This window comes from Curcuma longa, chromosome 4 (genome assembly GCF_044706935.1).
Source record: "Curcuma longa cultivar G26 ecotype Majalengka, Jawa Barat chromosome 4, ITB_CL_G26_1.1, whole genome shotgun sequence".
NCBI classification, from domain to species: domain Eukaryota; kingdom Viridiplantae; phylum Streptophyta; class Magnoliopsida; order Zingiberales; family Zingiberaceae; genus Curcuma; species Curcuma longa.
Window position 1 is genome coordinate 17754223 of NC_133864.1, and position 11127 is coordinate 17765349.

General features: G+C 37.1%; 1 pseudogene; it reads left to right on the forward strand.

Moving 5' to 3' along the window:
* The first annotated feature begins 982 nt into the window (after positions 1-982).
* LOC141827201 (uncharacterized) lies at positions 983-1904 on the forward strand (annotated as a pseudogene).
* Positions 1905-11127: the final 9223 nt, after the last annotated feature.

An 11127-nucleotide genomic window follows, 5' to 3' on the forward strand; every position in this document is an offset into this window, starting at 1 on the left:
ATTCGAAATTATGAAAAGTTAGTTCAATTATATGAGAAAGATAGAGCTATGAGACAACATGCCAACACTGTGTCAGAAATACGAAAGAGAAGAGTTAGCATGGAAGTGGAGAATAATGTTGGTGAAAATCATTTTGAAACCATTGATGAAGTTGAATTTATGATATCTCAATAAGCAATTCATTGGATAATTCAAATGCAGTTAATGAGGACGTTTAAATTCCAACTCCTAATTCTGAACCAACTAAATCTCAAATTAACTCTTTTATTGGTGCATCATCAAAGAAAAAGAGTGCAAAGAAAGGTAAAGTTGATGATGACGATATAAGCAATGTAATTGACTATGTAGCTCAAGTTATTATGAGTTCAACACATGAAATGGTTAAATCAAATGAATTTTCTATTCTTGAGAATGAAGTGTGGAGTTTGTTGACTCAATTAGGTGTTGAGCAACATATAGTTTCTATCAATGGCAGATATTATGGCCTATCAAATATGAAATTTACTTAGCATAATTGTGTTGTGTATATATTATTACATAGAGTAGATTATTTGTAATTAGTACATACTTACATTAGATTATCTGTAATTAATATGGTAGTTATATTTACTTTGTTACTAAAGATAAATTGTAAAGCAATTCTATTTAATGAGAAGGCTCCGGAAAAGAAAGGGAAACTTTTCTAGAATTTCAAAGTTGTTTGACATGGTATCAGAGTCGAAGGAAGACTGAAATTTCTTCTGCCCTTAAAGCTCTCTGATTTATTTTTTTTGGTTGATTTCCACTCAACAATTTTTTGTATTTTTTTCTCAATTGATTAACTTGTGATTGAGAGTTTGGATTAAGATTTCTATTTTTCGGATGGCTACGGAGACTTAATTTGCCTATCAAATTTATCGGAAAGAATTATGCTACATGGGAATTTCAGTTCTGGATATTTCTGAAAGGGAAGGAGCTTTGGGGTCACATTGATGGGTCTTTAATGACTCCTGAAAATGCTAAGGACCTTGGCCAATGGGAGACAAAGGATGCCCGAATTATCTCTTGGCTTCTCGGATCCATCAAAGCTCATAAGGTGAACAATTTATATTCTTTTAATACGGCTAAGGAGATGTGAAATTACCTGAAATGAATATACCATCAATATAATACTGCAAGACGATTCCAACTAGAGTTTGAGATTGGTAACTTTAGTCAAGGTGATCTTTCTATTGAGCAATATTATTTTAAATTTCTTAATCTTTGGGGCGAATATTCTAATATTATATATTCAAAAGTATCAAAGGAGGCCTTAGCTAGTATTCAGGCAATTCATGAAGTTAGTAAACGTGATCAATTTTTAATAAAATTGAGATCAGACTTTGATGTTGCTCGGGCTGGATTGCTAAATAGAAATCTAGTTCCTTCTTTGGATATGTCTTGGAGAATTATTGCGTGAAGAACAAAGATTGGCTACCCAACCTGTTCTAGGTGCATCACAAGAAAAATCTGCAGTTATTAATGTTGCTTATGCTGCTCAAGGGAGGAACCGTGGTAAGGATCAATTGCAGTGTTATAGTTATAAGGAGTTTGAGCATATTGCTCGCAACTGCGGTAGGAAATTCTGCAACTATTGTAAGCAACATGGGCACATTATCAAGGAGTGCCCTACACGTCCAGAAAATTGACGGATCCAAGCTTTTCAAGTTGCTGTTCCAAATCTTAATGTTATTGGTCCTACATCTACAGTCATTGGCATCAATCAATCTGTTCTTACGTTAGAGATGGTCCAACAGATGATTCTCACAGCCTTTTCTACTCTTACACTTCAGGGCAAAGGTATGAATACTTCTTCTTCGTGGATTGTTGACTCTGGGGCGTCCAATCATATGACTGGGTCACCTGATCTGTTGCATAATGTATGACAGTATAATGGCTCACAAAATATTCAGATTGCTAATGGCAGTAATCTTTCAATTACAGTCATTAGTGGTATAGGATCTTCTTGTAGTCATGTATTTATCTCTCTTGGGTTGTCTATAAATCTAATTTCTATTGGTCAGATGGTTGATAACCACTGTGATGTACATTTCTCTCGTGATGGTTGTATTGTACAGGATCAGGTATCGGATCAGGTGATCGTGAAGGGGCCTAAAATGGGAAGATTATTTCCATTGCAGTTTTCTGTTCATAGAAATTTGTCCTTCTTTTCTATTGTTACTACAAATAAGGTCGATGTTTGGCATAAACGATTGGGCCATCCGAATAATGAGATTTTATCTAATTTAATGAAGAATGACTTTCTTGGTGACAACATTCAGTTTTTTAAACATCAATTACCTCTTGCTTGCACTACTTCTAAACTTGGGAAAAGTAAAGTTTTACCTTTTCTTACTTATGGTGGTCGTGCTAAGACATGCTTTGAGATAATACATAGTGATGTTTGAGGCATTACTCCAGTTACTTCCCATGCACAGTATAGATATTTTGTGACGTTTATTGATGACTATAGTCGATTCACGTGGATATATTTTCTACGTAGAAAACCTGATATGTTCACTGTTTTTCAAAAATTTCTGGCTTTTATTGAGACACAATTCTCTACATGCATTAAGATTTTACGATCTGATAATGGTGGTGAGTATCTATCACATGAATTTCAAGTCCTTTTGCAAAACAAAGGTATTTTATCACAACGGTCATGTCCTTATACTCCCCAGCAAAATGGGGTGGCTAAATGAAAACATCATCACTTGTTGGATATGGTACGCACACTACTCCTAGAGTCCTCAGTTCCGCCTATATTTTGGGTGGAAGCCTTGTCTACTGCTGTGTATTTGATTAATCGGTTGCCTTCTCAACAACTGAATTTTGATTCTTCTTACTATCGTCTTTTTGGTATGCATCTTGATTATCACATGTTCCACACATTTGGGTGTGTTTGTTTTGTCCACTTGCCTTCTCATGAGCGTCACAAGCTTACAGCTCAATCAGTACGGTGTGCTTTTATGAGTTACAACAATGCTAAAAAATGTTTTCTATGTTATGATGCGATTGCTAATCATTTGCGTATTTCCCGAAATGTGATTTTCTTTGAGCATGAGTATTATTTTCTGCAACATGTTTCTCCTTCTAGAAGTATTCTTCTTCCTCATTTTGAGGATATCTTACCATCAACTGATCATTTTATACCTGGTGTTCTTTAGAAATCCTCTCGCACTCGTCATCCTCCTGATAAATATAGTTTTTCTGCCACTTTAGCTGATACTACAGTTCCTTACCTCTTATTCGCATGCGACTAAGCAGGCATGTTGGGTTAATTAAAGCTATGCAGGAAGAACTTCAGGCTCTTCAAGAGAATCACACTTGGGATATTGTTCCTTGCCCAAATGGTACTAAGTCCATTGGTTGTAAATGGGTATATTCTATTAAGCTACGATCTAATGACTCAATTTATAGATATAAAGCAAGGCTGGTGGCCCTTGGTAGTCGCCAGGAGTATGGAGTGGATTATGAGGAGACATTTGCTCCTGTAGCTAAGATGACAACAGTGCGTCTCATCCTAGCTATTGCTGCTTCCAAGGGATGGTCATTACGATAAATGGATGTGAAAAATACCTTTTTGCATGGAGATCTTAAGGAAGAAATTTATATGACTCTACCATTAGGGTTATTTTCTACACTCTCTTCTGATGTTTGCAAACTAAAACGTTCACTGTATGGTTTGAAGCAGGCTCCACGTGCTTGGTTTGACAAGTTCCGCTCTACGCTTATTAGCTTCTCTTTTGTCCAAAGTCAGTATGATTCTTCTTTATTCCTGTGCAAAACTGCGAAAGGAATCGTCTTGCTCCTGGTATATGTTGATGATATTGTTATTACGGGGTCTGACTCTGTCTTAATTTCTCAGCTTCAAGAGCATCTTCAGGGGTCTTTGTATATGAAGACTTGGGATCTTTACACTATTTTTTGGGGCTTGAGGTGCACTCTACTCCAGTTGAAATTTTCTTACACCAGCATAAATATCTCTAGGAGATAGTGGCTTTGGTTGGTCTGCAGGATGGTCGTTCTATTGATCATCTTTTAGAGGTGAACGTTAAATATCGCCGTGATGAGGGTGATTTTCTCCCAGATCCCTCTTTATGTAGACAACTAGTGGGGAGTTTGAACTATGTGACTATTACCCGGCCTGATATTTTCTGTTCAACAGGTTAGTCAATTTCTACAAGCACCTACACATCTTCACTTGGCTGCAGTTCAACGCATTGTTCGCTATTTGCATGACACTTCTTCCCGAGGACTTTTCTTCTCTGTGGGCTCTCCTATTCGTTTGGTTGCATATAGTGATGCTGATTAGGCTAGTTGTTCTGATACTTGACACTCAGTTACAGGTTGGTGCATGTTTATGGGTACCTCTCTTATTGCTTGGAAAACTAAGAAGTAAGATCGGGTGTCTAAGTCTTCCACAGAATCAGAGTAGCGCGCTATGTCCTCTGCTTGTTCTAAAATAGTTTGGCTTCGGGGACTGTTGGGTGAACTTGGGTTTCCCCAACTTGAGCCTACTCCACTTTATGCAGATAATACTAGTGCTATTCAAATTGCTATTAATCCAGTATTTCACGAACGCACCAAACACATCGAAGTAGATTGTCATTCTATTCGTGAAGCATATGATGCTTGTGCCATCATTCTTCCACATATAACCATCGAATTCCAAATTGCTGATGTGTTTACTAAAGCTCTCTCCCGACACTGTCATCACTTTCTTATTGACAAATTGATACTTGTTGATCATCCAACATCAATTTGAGGGGGATATCAATGGCATATATTATGGCCTATCAAATATGGAATTTACTTTGTCATAATTGTGCTGTGTATATATTATTACCTAGAGTAGATTATTTGTAATTAGTACATACTTAAATTAGATTATCTGTAATTAATATGGTAGCTATATTTACTTTGTTACTAAAGATAAATTGTAAAACAATTCTATTTAATGAGAAGGCTCCAGAAAAGAAAGGGGAACTTTTCTAGAATTTCAAAGTTGTCTGACAATTTCTACATGCTATTTGTATCTTGTTCAACGTTCGAAGATGTTAAGAGTTTTACTTAGATGCCCTTTTGAATATCACAAAAATTTATTATTCTAAATGATGCATGGATAAAATCTACTGCATGATTAATTTGTTACTTGTTGGATGATATATATTTGGATGCTATGTACTTGAATGATTTTAGATATTTGTTAAATTATTATTCTTTAATGTAAGACTTGTTATTTGATGATTGAATATACTTTATTTTTATCATAGTAGAATGAATATTGCATATTCTTAGTTTTTTTGAAACTGTGTTACACACACAGATATATAAAATACGTGCGAATGATAGTCTTATCTCTTAGTTGTATCAATCCTTTTATTGTCATACATTTTATGATTTTCATAAAAATAGAATAATAGATGTTTCTATTTTATGATGATTTATTTGTCGTGTTATTTTTGCACTAGAGTACTAACATGTTCTACCTATTTTATAGTGTTAATTTTTAAATTTTTTACATCAATAAATTTTTATAGAAATATCTATAAAAATGCTGATTTATCTTCTATCGAATGACTCGAATCAAAATATACAGATTCTGTATTTCACAGGTTTATTGTGCATCTATTTACTGTTATTTTAAACGTTTCTTATTTATTTAAGTCATAAATATTAATTTTAGTTGGTCTGTAAATGATTTTGATAAAAAGTGAAATGAATTGGTTTAATGAATTATATATATATTTTCACATATAAATTTATTTTAAAAAATAAAAATATTTTTATAATTTTATATTTTAAATTTTAATTTTTTTTTTTCTACTCAAATAACACATATTAATAAATTTTCTCTTAATCCAAACAAAGAAAACATAAATATTTTTTCCCTCTCTTCTCTATCTGTTAATAAATTTTCTTTCATCCCATTCAAATAGAACAATTAGAGTGTATTGCAAGTGCAAAGACACAGATATAAATGAATAATTGAATCTCGACGAGACGTTCATAAAGATAAAGATAGATCGAGAATGCATGTGTTTAGATTTTTAAATTCTTAGATTGCATATTCGGACTTTATTTTTTTTTCATATAATTTTAATATTAAAAAAAAACAAGTAACGGCAGTGCTTTGATGATCTAGTTTGTTGCTGGCGACATTTTAACGTACGGTCGATTATTGTAGCTTCAAATGCAAGCATCAGTCCCTGTCCCTTCCATGCCAAGCATGCATCCACTAACCTTTAATTTCTAGCTCAAAGGCCATGCAATAATTGATCATCAGAACTAAACCTGGAATCTAACAAACTAATTAAGATCGCATATACACTAAGAACCAAGCAATTGAGCTAATTATATTGATGAAAATCTAAATCCAAATCTTAATTTCTTTAGAGAATATAAAGCTGATTGAACTTGCGATCTGTTCGACAAATCGAGCCAACCGATCGAACCGACCTGATTTGAGTTTTGAAATGTTGCTGTGTCTTCTAGGCCACTATTCTGATCTGTACGTTAACGTAATGCAAACAAAGAAGAAGTCTATCTCTAAACTGCATGATTGTCACTTACTAAACTTTTCTTTGACTTGGCAACCACCCTCTCCTTTTCCTTCTTTCAAAGACAAAAGAAAAGAGTACTTATTGCACATGATCGATCATATTCCCTTAATTAATTAGTTATTATAATTAATATATATATCTATATATATATATATATAAGTACAGATGAAGAGAAGGCATTAGGTTTGCCTTGCATTCTTGGTCTTAAAACACACCTGGCCATGGCGGCTGCTGCTGCTGCTGGGGCTTGTTCTTGGTGTTCTGTTCCTGCAGGTTTGGAAATGTGATCAGCAACAGCTGAAAGAGGTGCTGTTATGGGGAATCAAGCACAATGGTCCGAGAGAAGAATTCATGTAAAATTATTATAGTTGATTATTGTTTTTTCTTTCTTTTCCCAAGTTAATTATATATATAAGATGATGAGTGATCTTTGTATATATACCATGTGCTATTGTGTGTGTGTGAAATGAAGCTTTTAATTACTTCAATCAAGAAAGAGCTAGGGTTTTGCATATAATATCATGCCTTTGAAGTAGTTGAATTGTTTAGATATGATGATGTGTGGGAAGTGGTGTTGAACTTTATGGGTTCCAAATGTTGATTATGATGTATATACTTCAGCTGGCTCTCAATTATTTATGTTTGAGGAGTGAGAAATTAAGGAAACAAGAGAGAAAAGTTTCTTTAATGAAGGATCACAAAGACATTTTAATTAAGGGGGGAAAAAAAGGAGACAAGTCATGTCATGTAACAACCAATTAATCTCTATATTATTATTATTATTATTATTATTTAATGGGTAGATAGCATTCTCTTGATTTACCTATTGAATAAGTTTAGAACTCAACTTATACATATTTAAAAATCGACTTTTAAAACATTTATTCCTAGTGGAATTTGAACCAATTATATATTATTTTCAGTATTTACATCACACCCAACATGGATATTAAAGAGGTCGATCTTGTTGTTATTGATATTTTATATATGATGTTAGTTGAAGAATTGATATTTGATCCATTAATTTACCTTTTGCTTCACTGGCAACTGAGAGTTTAGTCATGCGGTGAGAGATGATTGATTGATACATGATCAACTGAAGAGGGATCGGACTACTGTGGTATAATTGAGCATCAAGAGATTGTCACGCGTGAATTATAATTCTCTTGAAGCTAGCCATTAGATAGACCTGAATTAATGACTAAAATTGACTGACTAGATTATCTTAATGGATTAATCAGGTTAAGTAAAATTTGAAATAATAAATATATATATATATATATATATAGTTTACGATTTAAGATTTATGATTTAATGTTTAGGTTAAAGAAGTGAAAATTGAGAAAAAAAAAAAAATTAATACTAGATGCTCACGGATGGATGTGTAGGATGTGTAGGATAATAAAATTCTCTCTCTATATATATAAATGATATGCTGCCCAACTCTTTGTGACGAAGTTAGAACTGATTGTAAATCAAAGATTTTACTTGTCAAGAAATAAACTGAACCTAATTGGGTTGTCACTAATTTCATGAAAAATCATAACCATTCACTCTTGACTCTTTTAAAGGTGCATTTGCTACGCTCACATCGTAATATTTCGATTGCAAAGAAAGCATTGACTCAATAATTTTCAAAGGTCAATGTGCCAACTTATCAACAAATGTGATTATTGGAGATAGAATATGAAGGATCTAAGCGGATAGATTGCACAAAAAAAGATATTAGAATTACTTTGAGAAATAGCTAAAGATGAACAAAAAGGTATCAATGTCGAAATACTAATCTAGTTATTTGCACTGAGAAAGAGAAGAATTTAATATTTTTCTCTGATTACGAGACTAATTTAGATAACTGATTTAGTAGATATTTTGGATGGATCTTGTATCAAAGATGACATATAATGTATTTGGCGATGTAGTTGTATTTGATGCGATATATAACACCAATAAATATGGATTGATTTTTGCACCATTTGTAGGAGTTAATCATCATCATCAGATAATTATTTTTTATTGCGACTTTATAAGTGATGAGAAAACTGAGTTTTATGGTCGTATAAGTTGAGCGTGGTTAGTCGAATCCAACGGGAGGTATCGGGCGCGGTGCCTTATAACCAGAAGCATAGACCGAGCCGAGTCCTTTGAAACCGCCGAGTCGAACCCCTAGAACCTCCTTGAATCCAGATGCGAAAATCGAATTGGGAGGGACAAATCTAAAATTGCGTGATGATTCTCGACTCGGGCCCGAATTCCCCTCCGCATGGCTCCACCCCACTAAGTCCACCGAATCGAGCCCTTGCCAGCCTCTGTGGCAGGTTCGGCTTAGCTGATGTCTCCGAAACGGAGCTACCCCTGCCCCTCCCGAGTGGACCCAGTCGGCCCGGGCCCCCTGTATGAAAGCTACTCCCCCAACGTTCGAAGGGGCCCAGTCGGATCGGGCCCTCTTAAGGGCAGATGTCCCATAGAACCGGACTGAGTCACCAGCCGAGAGATCCCTCTAATCGGTTCGGTCTCGCATTGGTCCGAGCCGAATCGGTTCCTAACGGTTCTTCTGGTCCCTGTTCTAATCTTGGAAAAGACCACTCCCCTGTCGTACAGTTGTGAATGTTCCTCTGACATTTCTGCAGGTCATCATGGTAAATCTTCAATAGATAGCGGAACATACCTCCTTAAATGCAAGTCAGCGATGAGACACCAGTGCTGACTATATACCACTCTCTGACACATTCATAACGGCGATGAGACTTTAGTCACATTCTTGATGTGACCTGACGTCGTCAAATTATATCAAAAGTCAGTTTGTTGCTAAAGAGAGGTATGCAATCTCATATCCTCAGGCGTCGATTCTCACTTTCTTCTTCCTCTCTCACAAACTGACTTAAGCATCGGAGTGGTCGCGCCAGAACACTCCTGGCCTTCCTTCACATCCTGCTTAGTCCTCTAGTACATTGGTGCTGAAGAAGACGGTCGAAACTTTCGGGAGCAGATCTCTCCGCACACGCCTCTAGAGGGTGTGGACTCTTCATAATGACTCGATACTACTAGGGCACGAGTCCACGGCCACACTGGTCTAGTCAGTCGAATTCCTATCTCCTTCGACTAGACTAGAGGGGAGGCTTGTGTTATGGTCGTATAAGTTGAGCGCGGTTAGTCGAATCCAACGGGAGCTATCGGGCGCGGTGCCTTATAACCAGAAGCATAGACCTAGCCGAGTCATTCGAAATCGCCGAGCCGAACCCCTAGAAGCCTCCTTGAATCCAGATGTGAAAACCGAATTGGGAAGGACAAATCTAAAATTGCGTGACGATTCTCAACTCGAGCCCGAATTCCCCTCCGCATGGCTCCACCCCACTGAGTCCACCGAATCGAGCCCTCGCCAGCCTCTGTGGCAGGTTCGGCTTAGCTGATGTCTCCGGAACGGAGCTACCCCTGCCTTGCCCGAGTGGACCCAGTCAGCCCGGGCCCCCTGTATGAAAGCTACTCCCCCAACGTTCGAAGGGCCCAGTCGGATCGGGCCCTCTTAAGGGCAGATGTCCCATAGAATCGGACCGAGTCGCCAGCCGAGAGATCCCTCTAATCGGTTCGGTCTCGCATTGGTCCGAGCCGAATCGGTTCCTAACGGCTCTTCCGGTCCCTGCTCTAATCTTGGAAAAGACCACTCCCCTGTCGTACAGTTGTGAATGTTCTTCTGACATTTCTGCAGGTCATCATGGCAAATCTTCGATAGATAGCGGAACATACCTCCTTAAATGCAAGTCAGCGATGGGACACCAGCGCTGACTATATACCACTCTCTGACACATTCATAACGGCGATGATACTTTAGTCACATTCTTAATGTGACCTGACGTCGTCAAATTATATAAAAGGTCAGTTTGTTGCTAAAGAGAGGTATGCAATCTCATATCCTCAGACATCGATTCTCACTTTCTTCCTTCTCTCTCACAAACTGACTTAAGCATCGGAGTGGTCGTGCCAGGACACTCCTGGCCTTCCTTCTCACGATCTTAGTGTTTGCAGGTGATCCCCTAGAGCTCTTCGCTTCACATCCTGCTCAGTCTTCTAGTACATTGGTGCTGAAGAAGACGGTCGAAACTTCCGGGAGTAGATCTCAACAGGAACACTGAGTCTTTTATCTGACTGCTTAACAGGTCCATAGAAGTCATGCCTAAAGGTGCACCAAACATGATTATCACTGATCAGGATCCTGCTATGACGAAAGTCATTGCCCAAGTTTTCCTTCATACAGATCTCACATGCCGATCTCATCTAGACCTTAAGCCTCAGGTCTCAATCTTTGCTCAGTCTCGAGTCTCATTTCGACCTTCGCTCGATCTCAGATCCCGACTTCGATCTTGGATTCCGACCTCAACCTCTACCCGATCTCGGATCCTGACCTCGATCTCACATCTCAAGTCTCAACCTTGACTCGACCTCACATGTCCATCTCATCTTAGCCTAAGGTCTCAGATTTCTTTTTGATTGATTTTATGTTGAGCCCGTAAGGTCGGTTCGCTTGTAAGATTATGAAACCTTAAGA